We start from the raw sequence: 12,966 nt of genomic DNA on the forward strand, positions 1-12,966 counted from the left end.
AAATTACAACTTATTTGTTACGCTAATTTGTAGTTTTTTTTGTTACTAATTTACATTTGTATCATATGGAGGTGAAGGAAAACATATTTATCAAAGGTCATAAAGAGTTCTAATAGTCATAAGCATAACAAAGATACTTTCAACTTTTTTAAACAACGCACTAATTTTTGCCACCAATCGTCGACATAATGTGCAATGAAAATTTTAACTGTGAAAATACTTCTAATTAAGAAATTTGAACAATCACGTTGTACCTGTTCTACTTCTTATTGAATATACTGGTGTTCATTCAAAGAAAGTTGTACACTTACGTAGTTGTCTTTTTAAGGTATATTTTCTTTATTAACACTTTGTAGTTTGTGTAAATTAAAGGTAAAGTGTAGCGAGCTACTGGCTTACAACGGATTAGAGCAAGACAACTTGACAGCTAGAACGCGCCCAATTGTGCCCGGAAGCGGTGTTAAAGGCATTATTATCCGGACGGTCGCGCTGCAAATAAATCGTCTACCGGGCGTCGCTTTTTCGATTATCCTCAAATCTTCATTACACCGACATATGCTTTTACTCCCCTTACCCGTACTTGTATTAATGCTATTTTAAAAGCTTTGATTATTTTTCTAATTTATAGTTTTAAAATATTGTTTACTTTTTTAATTTAAATTTAAATTAAGAAATTTCACATTCCCTGTTACATTTATATGTATGATATCGATAGCAATTTTTATTATATAAAATATAAATTTTAGTACAGTTCATGTATTTAAATTAATAAAAGTATGCTTACAACAAATCTATAAGATATTTAAAGTAGTCATGTAACATCTTCAGTTGTAAACTTCTAATTGAAGAAAAACTTGATCTTCTATGCAGTGTTAATGACTTAAACTTCGTCTGTTGCTATTTTTTAGATTTTTTTTATTTTTTTAGGTTTAAATCTAATTGTTTACGTATAAATATAATTTTTGGGTAGATTCGCTACTAGGTGGACTGACGGCATAGTCAAGTTCGCGGGAAATTGCTGGGTGGAAGTAGCACAAGTGGGAAAGACGCCCACTGCATGGCATAGGAGTCTACGAAGAGTGAATTATATATAACAATGTATCCTAGGAACCAAGCCCATGACCTACAATTGCATTTGTCATACCACAATTGCTCGAAGTTTAATTTTTTTTTTAAATGTTTTAATATTCCTTTGATATTGCACTCAACTTGGTCATTTGATGGTATAAGAGAAAACCGTGCGATGCTAATCAAGATTTTAAAATAACCTTTTGTAACTCCGCTTTGTGGTCATCCCTCTGAGATACAATAAGGTAATATTCAAACCGAAAATAGAATACAGTTTTGTTAGGCTTTATAATTTGGCAACGTAAAGGGGACTTGCCTAGACAGCTTCGTGTAATTACTATTATGTGTAAGAATTAAACTAAAAATAAAAATTTACATTTGACAATTTTTATAAGCAATTTTTTTTCAAGTTTTTTATTATGTATATGTAAGTGCGAGTACAATGTGTAATAGAGAAAATTAATTAATGTTTATGTAATATTGGTTCATAAAGTCTAAAGAACTTGCGATAGTGAGTCAATGGCGAGGTAAAGGTGATTAGGCGGTATTTTTCATAGCTGGACAAATGTTAATGCATTAGGATATTTAGGATAAGAAATGTGGGTGCCCCACTGTGATATTAAATATCAAGTTTGATAAGACATTCAACACAAATGAATCCATTATTATTCTGTTATTTACTTTCATAAAATAAAAGTTATCATAATTTTTTTTAAATAAATTCTGGAATAACGAGAAAAAATCCTCTAAATAAGGTGTAAATAAAAGTTATGAGAAGTAAAAAGTAACTAATGCAGGATTTCCATAGAACAATAAGTCAGTTAAAAAAGATTATTAAAAATATTCACCTTTCGAGAGTTGAGTTAAGACTTAAATTATTATAGGTATAATTATTTTTCTCATAAACATCGTACATCCTTAGGTTAAACTGCCGCTGCTCGAGGATGTAGTTAGTAGAGTTTTATTCAAATGGAGGCAAAAGCCGGTGACAGCCGCGCCCACCGGATATTGATTTACAGGGGCCAATGGAGCTCAGTTCCGGTTGCAACCTCTGATACAGTGTCACATAAGCTTTGTGTACCTTCGTTGTGGGTAATTAATTTCCCCGGGGCCGATGGCACGGTATGATCACGTAAAATTATTTTATAAAACGTGCATTTTGCAGATCACTCAAAAACAATAAGTATTTTGGTGGCACGGAAATATTTTTTTTTTCCTTATTGTTATAGTTAATATAAATAGACTGATTTCGTAATTGACATTACTTTATTATCCTATGATCATTTTACAGTTATCACATGGTATTTTATGTTAATTTACAAAGTGATGATTGTGTTTGAATACAGAATGAAGGATGTACTAAAAACCGTGGTTGAAATATCACAAAATAACAATTGAGTACTGGGAAAAACCCGTCACAAGCGCCTGTATCGGCTAGCTGCACACTAGAAATAAAGAATAAAAGCCTTTGTGCACAGCGGGAACCCATCAATCATATAAACATAGTTTCCATTACATTTACTTGTTGTATGTATATTCAGATATATAGTAAATACTATATGTTAGAATTTGATGTAGATGAGAATAAACAGGATTACTGTTATGTTATAGAAACTTATTAAAGATTTTATGTTATTAACACGTGGTATTAATTGCTGTACTATTACTGACATGTACCAAAAGTTTTAACTTTATTAGAACTTAAGTTTATTTTTTATATTAACTACTGAACTTAATAGCCGCAGAAGGTAATCGCAATTGGATTCACTACAAATATATTACAATGGGTATATTGAGTTTAACAGTTTAGCTATGAAAATAAAAGATTTCTGATTACAATTTATTCTTTTTTTAAATCAGTGCTAACTATTTTTAAACGTTTAAAGTATTTATTTGTATTTAAAAGAATTTAACGTTTAAAATAACAAAAACCTCAGTAGCTTCTAACAATAGTAACATTCTATAAATAGAACATTTTTTTATTGTAGGTTATTATGTTTTTAGTTACACTTATCTATTATTGTTTTTTGGTAATTGGTAATTTGCCAAAAATAATAATAAAATTATTTATATATTGACGCGGAAAGAAGAAAAGTATTAAGGATAATGAATTAATAATTAAAAATTAATTAAAATAGGATATTGAAAAATATTGAAATAATTACGTGTGCAGTTACTGTGTAAGCAAAAATAACCCGATAAAAAAAGTGTCTTTTTATAATGTTTATACGTACATAATTATAATATAAAACTACGATGTATCTAATAATATTATCGTTATAACTATAATGTTAATACAAATCAATAAACATAATTATTGAAGTTGGTAATATTTTTAATTCATCATCATCATTATTATTTCAGCCGCAGTACATCCATTGATGGACATTGGCCTATGCCATAGGATTTCACTAGGACCTTATATCGTTACCTTGTTAAGGTTGTCCGTTTACCTAATGGAAGGACGACCTACGCTGCAATTGGCGATCCGTGGTCTCCACACTAAAACTTTAATACTCCGACGGCCATCAGTTTTGCGCTCCTGTCTGCTTACTGACATTTCAACTTCTCTTCAGTTCATTTAATTGAATTTAAATAAGAAATACAAGTTTACTACTTGCAATTCTCATTTATGATGTAACTGAAAACTGTTAATTCTTGAACAGATTTTGTAAATTGTTTAAATTTTTAATAATAAACATTCAAATCTATCAAACCAAATAGAAAATTAAAAGTTATTTAAAAATCTAACCGAGCAATCTTTTTCCTTATGAAAGTATGACTTGGGTATGGCTAGAGGCAACTGTGCAATATAAACAAATTGTTCATGGGCTAAAGAAAGTTAATTAAGTTTTACTTTCAGAAGCAATTTTCACTTTGTGTGGTATCAGTTTGCTTCTTAAAACTGTAGCGGCAAAATTAACAGTTTTAATCTTAGTTTTTATGCAACATTATTAATTTTTTCTTTTTTTTTCGGTAAAATCTTAGTTTATATAAACAATAGGTATCCATAACAAATTATTAAGGTTTATTAAAATTTTACTTTTATTTCTTACGTCAATACAGTAAGAATTGTAACTATTAATAAAATTTCGAAATAAAATTTCTTATGTTTAAGATTGTTCGGACGTGTAATGAAATAGTAGAAACATATTTTTATGCAATAAGATGAGCTGTAACCTAAATGATTGGTAGAATATGGTTAAATATGTGATCTTAAATAATTTCAGAAAATTTCAGGGACTGTCAGAAACGTATAACATAAAAATAAAAATAACTGAAACAAATCTAAGACTTTTAATTATTAATGTTAAATAATTTGAAACCGTAAAATTCCAGTTGATTTTCACGAGATTTTGCTTTTAGAGCCGCCAGTGAAGTGTTGAATGTAAATTATTCAAAAAATAATCCCCACTGTTGCTATTCAAATCTTTAATAGCAAAGTATTGTTATGGTCGAATGTATCACACTCTACTAGAAGAATTTCTTTTGTTGATATATATGAAGATATTATCTTGGCTATGCTAGGACGCGAGTAGTTTTTAGGGGATTTTCCAGGACGAATACACAAGAAGTCAATAAAAACAAAACTAAATTTTATTAGGTACAAATTTTAGACAAAGATTATTAAAAAATATTTTAGAATTTGAGCAAGTTTAATAAAATTATACTTTCAATAATGATACTTTTAATTATAGATTCAAAAATGGGCTTTTCGTATCCTATAGAAACGTGTTTAAAAGTATCGCTTTACTTTACATTTATTTTAACATCTCTCACACGTATAGAAATACAATAAAAAAGTCGCGCTCGCTCGGATATTTAAAGGTAAATCCACATGATCAGAATCAGTGGATCGCCTCTAAACGTTTGATATGATATGAATAACATCAGAGGATCGTTCGCTACAAACGGATGAGCCACAGATGGGCCTCCGCTCGAATCACGAACATGTTTGTTTATTTGCTTTACCGAAATGGATGTGGCTTATTAGATATTTCTTTGTTATATTGAAAATAAGATTGAATTTAACTAACTACATAGATATATATTTTAAATTCACATTACAATTACACATACAAAACAATTAAAGAAAAGAAAAAAATTAAACTGAAGACAAAAGTGTAAACTAAAATGGAATACGGTGAAATAAAGACTAATAATTAATAAAAAATATTTCTGAACGTATAATTGATGTATGTCGCAGTAGTGCGAAGTAGGTAAAGACTATAGTCTGTATTAATTAAAGAGCCAACATTACTCATTTTAGTAATGTACAATATTTTCATCGCTACCAGAAAAAAATCAAGAGCAAATTATGCACTGATATTCAATCTGCTACTGTTATTGTAACCTAATAGTTATGAATATTATTTTAAAATTACAAATTTTATACAGCAAAAGGTTAAACTAATTACTGCTTTTAAGTGTTCGTCCATTCCCTTATAACATAATATTGGTTGAACGTTAAGTGCATTGTGAAATACAACTCAATTTATTCTCCTACGAGCTCGGAAATTGATAATGTTATTGTTGGCGTTCAGTGAATGTTGCGAAAGAATAAATAAGTGATTTTATATTAAAATGTTTTATTACTTCTCGTAAGCTTTATTTAATGATAAGCTATTTAGTCTTATGTTATATACAGGATGATTGTTTATAGGTGTAAAAGCTTTAAAGGGGTGAATGTATAGCTAATTTGCCAGTGAAAAATAAGTTTTTACATCTATTTCTCATCATCCCGCATAAGGTGGTCACTCTGAAATATGTTACGTTATTTATTGCACTGTTAAGTCTGTAGAGACAGATAGTAAACAATTATAATTAATCATAATTCACAGTAATCCGAATCGGTAAAACGTTTTCGTTACTTTATTATCAACACGTTATTATTTCGTAAACCATTAATATTTGCATAAGATGTGTCATACATAAACTGATAGCAAATGAACACTACATTCACTTTTTTAAAACTTTTAACACTTATAACCTATCATCTTGTACATAACAATCTTAGTGGAAACTAAACAAATGTTAATAAAAAGAAAGCTAACTAATCTAAAGAAAATTGTAAAATTTCGAATCGTCATCACTACGAATGAATATTCAGATAAATTATGTTTAAAGACATGTAACAACATCATATAGCATTATTATTCAGTCATTTTCAATTTAATTTGTGTTTAGTCAATACATAATAAATGAACTATGAAATCAAATTGTGAGCTTTAATAATAATAATACTATTTTTAAGGAAATAAATTTCCTATGAACTCTTTAATTATATTTTATAACTTTAAATGTACTCTGATATTACCTATCACATATAAAACCTAAATAAATATAACCATAATTGAACAATTCTCTTTAGACATAAATACTAGACATAAATACTGTACGCGTCTTAATGGTGAAATTTGGTACACTACTACTATAGCGGAATTTAATTAATGTGAAATAATAGATAATTCGAATGATAATAATGTTAGATTTAGGAATATTTAAAATGAATATAAAGGAATTTAATTTTTTTAACGTAAGTATCTGCATATCAAAACATTTGTAAATGTTTCGTAGAGCGATGCATGGCAGTGGGAATCGGGTAGGAACGGGGCATTGCGCCCTCTCCTGGATAGGCAGCGATTCTCTCACTCGACAGATCACCTGAAAGTGTACCACTTAATAACTCACATCCTCTGCCGGTTCACTGGGCAGTCGCTGGATCGTCACATATCTCTAAATATGGCCGGCGGAGCGTAGCGCTTGCCAACACTCGCTGATTAAATGCTTCGTGTTACCGACACATGTTGTTTTAACGTTTGTTACGTAATAAATATTTTACAAATACAGTGAAATATGGAATGAATGTAAATTAACAATAATATAATAATAATTTTAATAATAAGACTAATGCTTACTTAAAATATTATACAGGTAATTGGTTCAAGGCGTAAAAGCTTAAAAGGGGTAAATGTATAGTTTATTTGCTGACAATTTTTGTATGGTACAAATTATTCAAAAAATCAACTATCTATTCCTTACAATTTTGTACTGCCAGATGTTATTGGCCTGTGACTGTCCAAAAGAGTTGTAGTGAGTACTTTATACAAAGTATTAGGAGATAGGTAGGAAGCTTTAAAGATTTCTGTTGACAAATGTACTACACATTTTTCCTTTTAAAGCTTTTACACCTATAACAAATCACCCTATATAAATATAATGTTTTCATGAAGTGGAAAATTATTTCGATCAAAAATAAAGATAAGAAATTGTAATCATCGTTATATTTCATAAGTATCTTATTTCAAAGATATTAAAACGTACAAGTGTGTTAAAGGAACACGTAAGTAATGTTAATGTTTAATAATTGAGTTAACATTTAAGACTTGAATTATGTCAGTATAAGAATTGAAAGTTTCCGTGTTGGAATTGCAAATATTGTTATTTCTACATAAGATCATAGGCAACGTAACTTAACAAGGATAAAGAACATGAAACTATTGAAGAGTTTAATAATATTCATTGGGTTGGGGCAATTTTCCGGGCGAGCGGCGACGCGTCTTTGATCAGCTTCGACTAGCCGGAGAAGTAGAATTGACGAAGTAACTAAAGCTTAACAAGGCCTTAGAGCAACACTTTGTTATTTGTTAAACAATAAATCTTTTTTAAACTTTTTTCTTGAAAATATGACATTTAATTTTTTATAGGTGTTTTGAACATAATTATTTTTAGTAGCGTTTTGAATGGGACACCGTGGTGGCTTATTACTCAAAACATTATACTTAGTATTATCATTTTCTATTATACCATGAACATCCTTTTAGGTTTTATATTCCTTTTCTAAAATTTAAAGTACATTCGATTTTTGAAAACTACTTAAAGAGAATGCATAGTCATCGTGGTTTGCCAATTTCTCATTTTTTTAGAATTAGTTCGATTTCCGGGATGCAGTCTTATATAATTCTCACTTTGTGCATTCATTATATGCTCCGTAAGGAGTTTTTAGAGTATGGGCAGCAGCGTCCTTTGCGTATCATAATTCCAATCCACCTGCCAATGGTGGCAATTGTGGCAATTGTGGTATTTAGGGGAGACCTATGCTTTGCAGTGGGCCTCTGGAGGTTAAAACGACAACGACTACTCATTCCAAGTAGTATATAATTACATAATACGATATTATATTCTGGTAATAATGTTATTATTTTAAAATAGTTGATGTGTGACGACAGACATTTTAATAAAATAACTGGTGGATAATATAGTCTTAAAATGCTCAAACTGTGTATTTTATGAAGAAAATGTTTAAGAAAAAAGTTGTTCATGCAAACAGTATAACTAATTCAATAATATTTAACAAATTTTCTCTTTTCTCCTCATAAATTTGTGTAATTACCGATAAAAGAATTTTTCTCTCAACAAAGGTTTACAAATCGGTCAAGAGAGATTCTCTCCAATATGTATTTTCTACAATATATCCTACGGTCGACTTTATTCTATATGAAACGAGTGACATATTGGATTTGTTACGAAAAATCTAAAACATTTTCCTTTACAGATTGAATAAGCGATTCGGCTCTCTGTATAAAGAAAATGTAGTTGATGCGAATAAATGTACATAGGAAAAGCAACAAAGTGACAAGTGAATCACTTACCTCATGTCGAGAGTTAGAGAGCAATTGGCTTTTAACGTCAATCGCTTGCCTAGAGGGTACTTCTTCACACTAGTGGTTCACTGTTTCCAGTTTATATCATGGGTCGAGCTCTTAATTGGCTTATAGACGTTGGACTAATGGCTCTTGTATAGCTCCTAAACATATGAGTACATGTTTGAAAATAAAATATTTATAACAGCACAAAGTATTCATTAGATTGAATCAAAATTTATTTTGAAAGTCGAATAGAATATAGTAATTTTTGCGTGTGTCGTACTCAGCGAACAAAGCGCTTATGCGCTCTTGTCACGGGTCGCGGGGACGTTTCCGGTGTGATGTCGCGTCGCGCCCTTCCGGAGTGCGCGGGCGCCTAACCTCACCTCAAGCGTGACCATAATGTATTCTGCTCTAATAAATGCAGATAAAACGCGCTTCGCGATCGAATAAACCGTTACATTACGAGAGCTGGCACCGAAAGTTTTAAATAGATACCTTAAATTAAACTTCCTCTCATCTTGTAGTTTTATATCTAAAATTGCAAACATATTAAATATATCTTATTATAGCATTTAAGAGTGTTAAGTTTTTCAAAATTTTAGAAACTTGGTTAGTTTGGTCATTCTGGTTAATTGAGTTAATATGGTTAATTTCCTTTAAATAGAGTAACTATTGAGTTGCTGGCTAGATCTTCTCAGCAGATCAGCATTTCCAGCCGACGGTACTCATGATCTTACGGACTAACTGTACTGACCATTTTATGATGTTAAAAATAATTGATGATTAAAGTGCCTTCTTGGATAAAGATATTTAGATTTTTTAAAATTTTGAAAAAATATGTTATTGTTTTACAAAATAGTCCCTTTGACAATCTGTGCACCGTTGCATCATGTAAAACCGATGTGAAAAGTAGTGGCCCCATTCTCTTTAGGAGTTCGTGGACGTTATCGAACCTGATCATTATCTTATCGACATCTTGAAGTCATTTTCCTCAAAGTTTTTCTTGCAATTCAGTACCGCAAGAAAGATGACCCAAAAATTCTACACCTGTTATAGCCAAATACTCGATTACTAATATATGACCAAGTCCTGGTAAAAGAAGGGACCTGCGTTAAGGACCTGATTCTCAAACATTTTTTCAAAAGAACATGCAAACGAATGTTAGTATTACTCTACTTTTACTGTTTCATTTTTTCAAGGACAATCGAGGCCTATGAGCTTTCCAAATTTAAAAACAAAGCAATCATTTTCCCCCTACTCTTCTTCTTCTCTTGCGAAGAGATTCCTTTACTTTCCGGATTATAAAAAAGAAATTGTTATGGTTCGCTCGATATCTCGGCAAAAATAATGTTTTTAAGTTTTAGACAAAATATAAATACGATGGACTCCATTAAAAATTTGTACCATAAAGATTTTTAACATTTACTTAAATGATCGTGTAAAATATTTTTAATGTGACTCGTGCTGCTCGAATTTGCTGGACTATCTCTATCAGGCTCTACCAGATGCCGCAAAACTTGGATGTTAAAGTCTTGACGAGTGTCATCACTGAGATTACTTCTCTGTTGGTTAAATTAATTATGAATTTCACCATGAGACGGAGCTTCATCGCCGAAAGCTAACGGAAGTCTTTCGTGACTTTGTTGTTGACAGAGACAGCAACAAAATTCGTAAATGACCATACGACGAAAATTCAGCTTCTGAAAATTCCAGCTAATGAAACGATAACTCTAATATATTTTCTTTGAGGTAATATAATTTTAAAACTGATCAATTATAAAAACTTTCAGTGTCAATCAAGTGTTTTTGATATTTACATCTATCGAATTGATTTAAAGTTGCTTAAATCATAAGTGTAGGTTTTTAAATCCGTCCTACTTTTAGAAATAATAACGGCTATCATATATTTTGACTATGTATTGAAATTTATATTTACGAAACTTTTCTATAAAAAGAGTCTTAAGTTCTCATGTTCCTCGAACAGACTGCTGATTTTTCTCTGTTTTTAATGTGCACAAAGAAATAAATCGTATAGTCGAAATAAACAATATGTTGCTTTTACCGTAATTTTTAACTTTTTAATATTGCACCGTCAAGAAGTACTATAATTTACACATTGTACATATTTTACATATCACTTAGCGGTTTTACTTTACAGTAAATAAATAATTTTATCTATTAAACGTAATACAGGCGTCTTTAATCGAGATAAAAATTTGTTAAAGATGGTTGAAGCACTGAGCTCGTGAAATTTACTCTAAATTGACAAACGAAGTAAGAAGTTAAATAAAACCTTATAGCGAGATTCCCGAGCAAACATTATGAAAGTAAAATATAATTTACGGAAGACATCAAATTTCTTGTTTGTTTTAGTGTCGTCGTTACCAGATACATTTATTTACTGAACGCTCTGTGTCTATGTTTTTTATACTATATGTGCATTGCGACAGGACTTTCGAGATGCAATGTTAATTAATTACATGAAAATTTTTTGGACATATACAAACAATTGGTTTTAAAATTTGTATTAGGCATATTTATTACACATACCGAGCCGATGAGCCGAGTATGGCACCATCGAGAAGCTGCGGTGTCGGCTATACAAAGCGGTTGTTTATGTTTTACGTCTACTGCCCAATTAATAGGCCTCGTTTATACAAATACATAAAGTATATAACACAAAAATTATCAATTATAAACAGAAACAAAAGGAAAGTTTTTACAAAATGTGTATAATACACATTTTGTAAATACTTTCTTTTCTTAATGACAATTGTGCCAACAAGTGTAGAATCAGAAAGAGCTTTTTCGGCGGCTGGTTATATTTGACGAAAATACGGTCCTTGCTTGATGATGAAACAATTGATTGTTTATGTTTTTTTAATAGCATGCTTAAACAGACTAAACGAAAGTTACTAATTAGTTATAATTCTATTTTTTGCCTCTTTAATTATAATACTCGTATATAATACCATACGAGCCTATTGTATGTAAAATGTAACATAGAATTTAATATGTACTTTTTTTACTTGCACATTTTTTTGGAATATATCTACTTCCACTCTCTATGTAATAAAATAAATAATATCTACTCATTTCAGAACAATATTTATTAGATTCCATATATTATTTGTTAACAAGTCAATATAACAACTGAGGTAAGTAAAAGCGTAACTAGTATAATATATTTTTATTAATAATACCGGTTTCAATAGCGGTATCCCTATATTTCAAATTTCAAATATCAAATACCGGTATTCAGATTTTAGTTTGGTATTGTAAGCACTATGTATAGGCTTTAATAAAATATTTATTACGTGTATTTAATGTATTGTGAAAAACACACGTGAACTTTCTGTTATAGCGACATGCTAATGGACTTGGTTATCAGAGTCCAATCGCAAAATAATTAACTTTTATTTTTAACTCAATAAAAATAGTTAAGTGCTATTTCGGATCATTTATTAATGTGAAAATTTAATTAAGAGAAAATTTTAAATGTATCAGTGTTAATGTAGCGGTCACTTTGCATGGAATAATTATCGATTTTACACAGATAATAATGTCTCGGCACGCTTCATAAATATGTGTTTTAAATCGCATATGTACTTAGAAGGAATTTAGTATGTTTAATGTATGTTGTTTTGACTTTTATTTATATTTTAGTAACGGTAATCATCATAAATATAATTTTAGCCATAAGACGTACACTACTGGATGTATGTCCCATGCAGCAATTTCTAATATGACCGGTTGGAAGCGACCAATATCGTCTGTCCATCTTGTAGGTCAAAGTAGACCACGGACAGGCAGGAGCAACGTGTCCTACGTTGCTCCTGCCGGTCCGTGGTCTATAACCTTAAAGCCCCGGCGGCCGACTGTTCTGCGTGCTTTATATGCCCATAGTCAATACGCTGGTCAATGTCGATTATTTTCTTTTCTCGCCTTTTAATTTCGATCTCATAAAGAAATCACGAATTTAACCCCCTCCATAGCTCGTTGAGCGCCTGCGAGCTAGCCAACGAGTCAAAATGTTTGAAACCACGGTTCAAAATTAGTCACCACAAATAATTGTATCATTAGTGTTTTATTATTTTACAATGACACCATTGTTACGATGTTTATAATATTTATTCGAAATACAGAAACAATGTTTTTGTTGTATTATATGTATGCTATGTGTTATAATTACGTATAAACTACCTATACTTTTTATTGAGATACATTGGAGTACCTATCTTTATATTTT

Source organism: Battus philenor, unplaced genomic scaffold (genome assembly GCF_028537555.1).
Source record: "Battus philenor isolate CCGP_79_NKW_IND1 unplaced genomic scaffold, ilBatPhil1.0.hap1 SCAF_4, whole genome shotgun sequence".
NCBI lineage: Eukaryota > Metazoa > Arthropoda > Insecta > Lepidoptera > Papilionidae > Battus > Battus philenor.